The sequence below is a fragment of the Antennarius striatus genome, chromosome 4 (assembly GCF_040054535.1).
Source record: "Antennarius striatus isolate MH-2024 chromosome 4, ASM4005453v1, whole genome shotgun sequence".
In the NCBI taxonomy this organism is placed as follows: domain Eukaryota; kingdom Metazoa; phylum Chordata; class Actinopteri; order Lophiiformes; family Antennariidae; genus Antennarius; species Antennarius striatus.
In genome coordinates, this window is record NC_090779.1 from 14,672,513 (window position 1) to 14,679,496 (window position 6,984).

The window sequence follows — 6,984 nt, forward strand, 5'->3', positions numbered from 1 at the left end:
CCTTGCTACCTTTCCACCTGGTCTCCTGGACACACAGTATGTCTACCTTCCTCCTCTGCATCATGTCAACCAACTCTCTACCTTTTCCTGTCATAGTTCCAACATTCAACGTCCCTACTCTCAGTCCTATACTCTTGGTGTTCCTCTTCTCTTTCTTCGTGCGAACGCACTTTCCTCCTCTCCTTCTTCGACCAACAGTAATCCAATTTCCACCGGCGCCCTGTAGGTCAACAGCGCCGATGGCGGTCGTTGTTAACCCGGGCCTCGACCGATCCGGTATGGAAGTCATAGGTTTGATTCGCATATTTGATTTGGCAAAAGTTTTACGCCGGATGCCCTTCCTGACGCAACCCTCTGTATTTATCCGGGCTTGGGACCGGCACAATAAGACACTGGCTTGTGTCCTCTTGCGGCTACATTTCTTAAATAGAAATAGAAATAAATAGAAATAGGGGAACAAAATTCAGCGTATTTTTTTAGGCTTGAAAAACTGCGTGCTAAAACCAACTCCATCCATCAATTGAATATAAATGGCGTCACGACTGACAATGCCAAACTAATCTCAAACTATTGCTGTAATTTTTATAGCAACCTTTATAGCTCACAGTACAACCAAGAGTATGCCACTTTATTTTTAGACTCAATTAAAGATTTACGCATCCTCAATACTGTGGATAAGGACTTTTGTCACACCTCTTTTACTGTAGAAGAAGTCTCTGATGCCATCGCTGCTCTTAACAAATCACCAGGTATTGATGGTTTAACTGCAGAATTTTATAGAGCCTTTTCAACACATTTAGCCCCTCTTCTTCTACAGGTTTTCTTAGAAAGTATAGGAAAAAATGTCCTTCCTCCTAGTCTCACACAAGGTCTTATAACCTTAATTCCAAAATCTAAAAAAGATGTGCTGTCTCTCGATAATTGGAGACCCATCTGTTTACTCAACAATGACTACAAAATTATTTTCCTTATTCTGGCCAAAAGAATCAAGGGGGTCTTAGATACAATAATAGATGAGACTCAGTCGGGCTTTATGAGAAATAGACATATATCTAACGATATTAGACTTGTCCTACACATCCTTGACTATTCTGAGTTGATTTCTGGTGAAAGTTTTATCCTCTTCCTCGATTTCTATAAGGCCTTCGACACAATTGAACACCAATTCATTTTTCACTGCTTAAAGAAGTTAGGTTTTGGTGAATTTTTTTGCACGGCTATTAAGACTCTGTATGCCAATGGCAACAGCTCAATCAAAATGAAAAATGCCACGACTCCAAGGTTTAACTTGAAACGAGGCATCTGCCAGGGATGCCCCATCTCTCCCTGCCTCTTCTTACTCTGTACTCACATTTTCAAAAACCATATCACTAACAGTGCTGTGCAAAAAATCTCTATAGCTGATAAAAATATTATTATTAGCCAACTGGCTGATGATACTACTCTCTTCCTAAAAAATGCTAACCAAGTCCCTGTTGCTCTTCATGTAATTACCGATTTCTCTAAGGCCTCTGGCCTATGCCTTAATCTGCATAAGTGTGAGCTATTAGCTGTTAAAAACAGTAACACAAATTCCATTTGTAATATTCCTGTCAAAGAAGAAGTCACTTATGTAGAGCTCTTGATCTCTAAAAACCAGAACTTGAGATGTATTTTGAACTTTGACCCGATCATTCAAAAAACAAAAGTTAAACTAAATCAGTGGTTGCAGAGGGACCTGTCCCTTAAAGGCAGAGTCTTTCTCACTAAAGCTGAAGGTATGTCTTGGCTCACCTATGCAGCTCTCCCCATACATCTGGATAATAAAACTATCAAAAATATTGACTGTTTACTTTTTGATTTTATTTTGAAAAATCGTACGCATTATATTAAGAAAGGAGTTGTTATGAACGACGATGAACATTGGGGGCTTAACTTCTTAGATTTTGCTACTCTTAATAATACATTTAAAATAAATTGGGCTCGACACTGTCTCAGATATCCTCTCTCAATTTGGAACTTCATTCCTCAGTACATCTTCTCTCGCTTTGGTGGTTTAAATTTTATTCTCAGTTGTAATTATAATGTAGACAAACTTCCTGTAAAATTGTCAGCTTTTCACAGGCAAGTTCTTCTATCTTGGTCTCTAATCTATAAACATAATTTCTCGCCTCACAGGTACTTAATATGGAATAAAAGAGACATTCTTTTCAAGAATAAATCACTTTTTATGGAAAGATGGGTTCAGAACAAAATTTTTCTGGCAAGTCAGCTGTTTAATGGAGAGGGACTTTTGCTTTCCTATAGATAATTTTTATCTAAGTATGATTTTCCTGTTACTCCTGTTACTCCTGTTAGTGTTTGACATTATCCCATCAGGTACTCTAATGCTTTTCAGAAATCTTCCCAATCCACCCCCCTCAATCTCCATACCTAATCCAATTGATTCTCATATAGGGAAAATTTGTTTTTTGACCTTTTCCTGTAATAATAACAGACATATATGTGCTCTGTTCCAGAAATATGTTGTTTCTGTTTCATATGTTGTTTCATATTGGAATCGTTTTGTGAATGACATTGATTGGAACAAGGTTTGGATGATTCCACATAAATATCTCATTTACAATAAGGTGAAGGAAGTTTCCTTCAGAATTAATCATAAATACTATCCTGCAAATCACTACATGGTTAAATTCAAAAGGGACATAAATACAGACTGTTTTTTCTGTGAGGACTACCCAGAGACTGTGTTACATCTATTTTGGCATTGCCCTTATACAAAAAAACTTTGGAAGGATTTCAGTAGATTCCTTATAGACTATGTTTCCAAAGACTTTACCCTATCCTGGGAAAATGTTGTTTTTTGTTTTTACAAGTGCTCTAAGAAAGAGGAAAAGGCTTATTTTCTTATAAATCTGTTAATTTTCTTATAAATCTGTTAATAATTTTTTATTCAGAAATGTAAATTCAGCAACAAGAAACCTAATTTTATTCATTTTCTTAAAGATGTTGAACAATATATACAGCTTATTGACAGCTCTGACAACTAAAAAGCTGTGAAGACCTTAAACATATTTTCTGCTTTAGGTGTTTTTGTGCAATGTAAGGACATGTGGTCATATCAATTATAATGTGACTGAACTTATGCTATAGACTTCAAATTATTGACTTAATATAGAGGCAGCAGGTGCCTCCTGGGAAGTCAACCCTAGGTGTATGAAAGAATCGACCTGGGTCTGCAGCCTGGATGTGCACGTGCCTCACCATATCGCCACCCCTATGCAATTCTGCAGAAATATTAACTACATATGCAACTTGGAGATACATATCTGCTGGTGAATGTATTCAAAAGGTTCAAAAGGTTAAAGGAGACAGTGAAAGACTCTAAAACCGCAGACACTGCATCTTTGCGTGTTCAAATGGATGATTAACCATATAGGGGGCGGGTGTAACTTCTTGGGTGTAACTTTTCTTATGCATTTATTGGCAAACTATTGATGACGTAAATTCATGTACTGTTGCTATGCTGTCGCCTAATAAAAGGGAAAACGAGGCAGCAGACCTTTGGCAGTTTGGAGGAGCATCTTCTTGTTAAAGAGCTCTGCTGTTCCGCGCGAATCCCCAAAAGACAACTTTGACTGCTGTGAGTTTGTTCTCGATAACAACGTAGGTGATGTACCCACTAGGGGAATCCTAAATTCCCCTGACCCCCCCTGGCAACTCTTTTATATGTTCTCTGTTTTTATTGTATACTGTTTTTGTATACTGTACTGAATTTTCTTTGATAAATTTTATTTAAAATTAATAAATAAATAACGGAATGGGAAGATTAGGAGCTGCAAGTAATAGCACGAAAAAAGTCCACATTCTAAAATTACAGCTCAACTAATTTTGAAATAGGGCCATTCAGCTCCCACATAAATAAAGTAATTGAATTAATAATCTGACTAGTGGTTAGTTATTAAAACTGTGAGAGAACTCTAAAGAAAAAAGGCATTATTTACTGTGAGAGGCTGCAGAGCATAAGAATAAAGCTGTAAGACAATCAGGTTTAAGCAGTGAGTCAAACGTAGTACTGACTTAAAAATTTGTAGTATGTTTTTTTGTAAATATGTAATAAAATACGGATCACAGTTATTGACTCATAACCCAAAACATTAAAACTATCACTTTTATATGGAACTTTTACAGTGGAGACTGTGATTTGGTTTTGGAATAACTGAAACAATGAAACCCATGATGCGATAATAATTGCATCATAAGCAGCAGTTTCACCAGAGAGCAAATACCATATCCCCGTATCGCCAGACTTGGAGATCACTTTATACCAACCCGAGAAGGGTACGGATCTCCCTTCCTCTGCCGAGCATCCTCATCCACAACCTGAAGCAGGCGAAGACCTCTCGGAGGGCGAGCATCGGCCGTCCTCCGCTCCAGTGGCATTCAGCTCAGCTGTTTAACTTTTTGATAGCCAGGAGTGGAGCTAGTGGGTGAAGGGCTCTGTACATAACATATTGCCGTATTAGGAAGACGCAGCGAGACAGAGAAATCAATAAGTGTCCTCCGAAGACCTTAGCGTGCGAAAGCACACCCTGAAACTCACTGACCTAGACAAAACATGTTTTGGGAAACTGTTTTGGGAAACTGTGGTCCCAGCCAGTTTAATAGCGTGAGACAGTTGAGTTTCAGACAGTGGAAATTCCACAAGAAGTCACCCCATCTTAAGATACGCCTTCTGAAGAGTATAAATATTAAGTGATCTCTTTGTCTCGTTGCACTTAAGTTCTGTTATTCTACTTGTAAGACTTCTGTGCCCGGAATATTCTGTAATAAAGCTTCGAAGAACTTTTCATCATTTTCCAGTCCTTATTCATGAACCAACATTCTCACCACCGGAAAACAAACGAACGCGCGGAGGCTGGAGAAGAGGTTCGCCTCCAACATGGGGTAAATCTGTTCCATCCAATAATAATAGCATCATAAGCAGCAGTTTCGCCATGTTGTTATTTAGATAGTTATAGATAGCTATATACTTTTGTTAATCCCAAAAGAAACTAAGAAATGGTGAAAATCCTGAATAGTTCAAGTGGATATAAAAAGTCTGGGGAATGAATAATAAGTAAAACATGGGCTATAACTGAAGGAATATCAGTTTCATTGTCCAGTTTCTTTATAAGTGAATAGCATTTACACCCTTTGATCATTATCTGATCCTTAGGTTTGTTCCCCAGGGTTGTTGCTCAGGTTTATTGCCCAGGTCTACTACACAGGATACTGGAAGTCACCATTATCTAGACCTTTTCACCTTTTGGGTAAGAAGAACTTTAGGTGAACCCTGTTGGAATAATGTACATAAGTTATCCTATATTTACTGATTTACATTCTTTTATTCTTTATACTGCATACCATGAGCATATAAATATGTATGTGTTTGTGTGTGTCTTGCTATTCACTGACTGAGGTAGCAGCTGATGACTAGTTTAAGATGTAAACCTTGACCTGCTGAAAAAAGGACAATACCATAAAAGGAAGAGGTTTCTCTTGTGACATTATACCATACATGGTGCATTGCCGATATTTTTGTCCCCCATCCTTTAGGACACATTGTAAACAGGGAGTGCCCTGTTGAGCCATGTTGAGCCATGTTGAGAACGGGATGGAGATCTGTAAGTGACCACATCTCTGTCCATTCTTCTCGTGAGTAAAAAATATAACTGTTGTCTTCTCCTTTTGTGAGTGTGTTTTAAATGTTCTAGGTTATTAGAACCTGACATTAATTTTGGTCCTTCGAGCCGGATGCCAATATACCTAAGGATTCCAGCGGGTGACGAGGACACCGGAAAGACCGTGCCACGGCAGGCTAGACCAGGAGCAGCGCATCATATATAAATATATATATATATATATATATATATATATATATATATATATATATATATATATATATATATATATATATATATATATATATATATATATATATATATATACACATATATATATATAATATATATATATAATTTTATTTTTATTTTTTTTCAGGTGGAGTCTAGAACAACTACAGGAGGAAGCTGAAGGCCAAACTCCAGCAGAACAACATGAGGAATGTGTGGTCGGGAATAAGGAAAATCACAGGGAGCTCAGGGAGACAAAGACAACCTTCAGCCAGTTTATATAGAGCCAACGAACAGAATGTTTTCTTTATCAGGGTCAGCTCACAGTCGTCTGCCTCCCCCTTACATCCAACCCCCACGCTCCCCCTAGACTTCCATCCCTCCCCTGTCTTCCCCTCTTGGCAGGCAGTCCTGGGCATTATCACACCCCCTCCACCTCCTCCACGGAACCAACACCCTTCCCCACATGACAGTGACTACGGGCCAGGTCAGGAGACAGCTAAAGAGACTCCATCAGAGGAAGGCTGCCGGACCTGATAGTATTGGTAGGAAGATGCTGAGGTTGTTTCACTTGCATCAAAAGTTGCAACACTGTTTCACCTGAACTCTTCTGGAGTGGAGGATGAGATTCTAACACTTTAAGCCAACATTCAGCTGAAGGCCAGAGCTCATGGACAATTTTGGAACTTACTCACAGAGGACAAGTACCCCAAAATCAGGAAATGTGCTACCTTCTTGACTGCATTATTTGGCTCCATTTATTTATGTGAGTCAGCCTTTTCCCACATGAAGATCATTAAGTCCAAGTACCATTCCACCATGACTGATGAGCGTCTGGAAGTCTGCTTGAGGCTGGCTATCAGCAGCTATTGTCTGGACTATGCATCCCTGACTGATTCCACTCAGTGCAAGTCTTCAGAGTAAGGTAATGGCAAAAAAATGAACAGAGTTGTATTGTTCAACATAGGTTGATGCAGTAATGCAAGGTACAATACCTTATAGTGTACAAAAAATAATAATTCTCAATATATTTATAAATAATGTGTTTTGCATTTTTAGTAGGTGGTAGATCATTTTGAATTGATCATGTCATAAGTAGCTCTCAGGCTGA

At 38.4% G+C, this 6,984-nt stretch overlaps 1 long non-coding RNA gene across 1 annotated transcript; it reads left to right on the forward strand.

Moving 5' to 3' along the window:
• Window positions 1–4,790: 4,790 nt before the first annotated feature.
• On the forward strand, window positions 4,791–5,830 carry LOC137594570 (uncharacterized). The gene is made up of 3 exons (XR_011035269.1): window positions 4,791–4,926; window positions 5,198–5,291; window positions 5,578–5,830. It is a non-coding gene; the product is annotated as an uncharacterized lncRNA (long non-coding RNA).
• The last annotated feature ends 1,154 nt before the right edge of the window (window positions 5,831–6,984 follow it).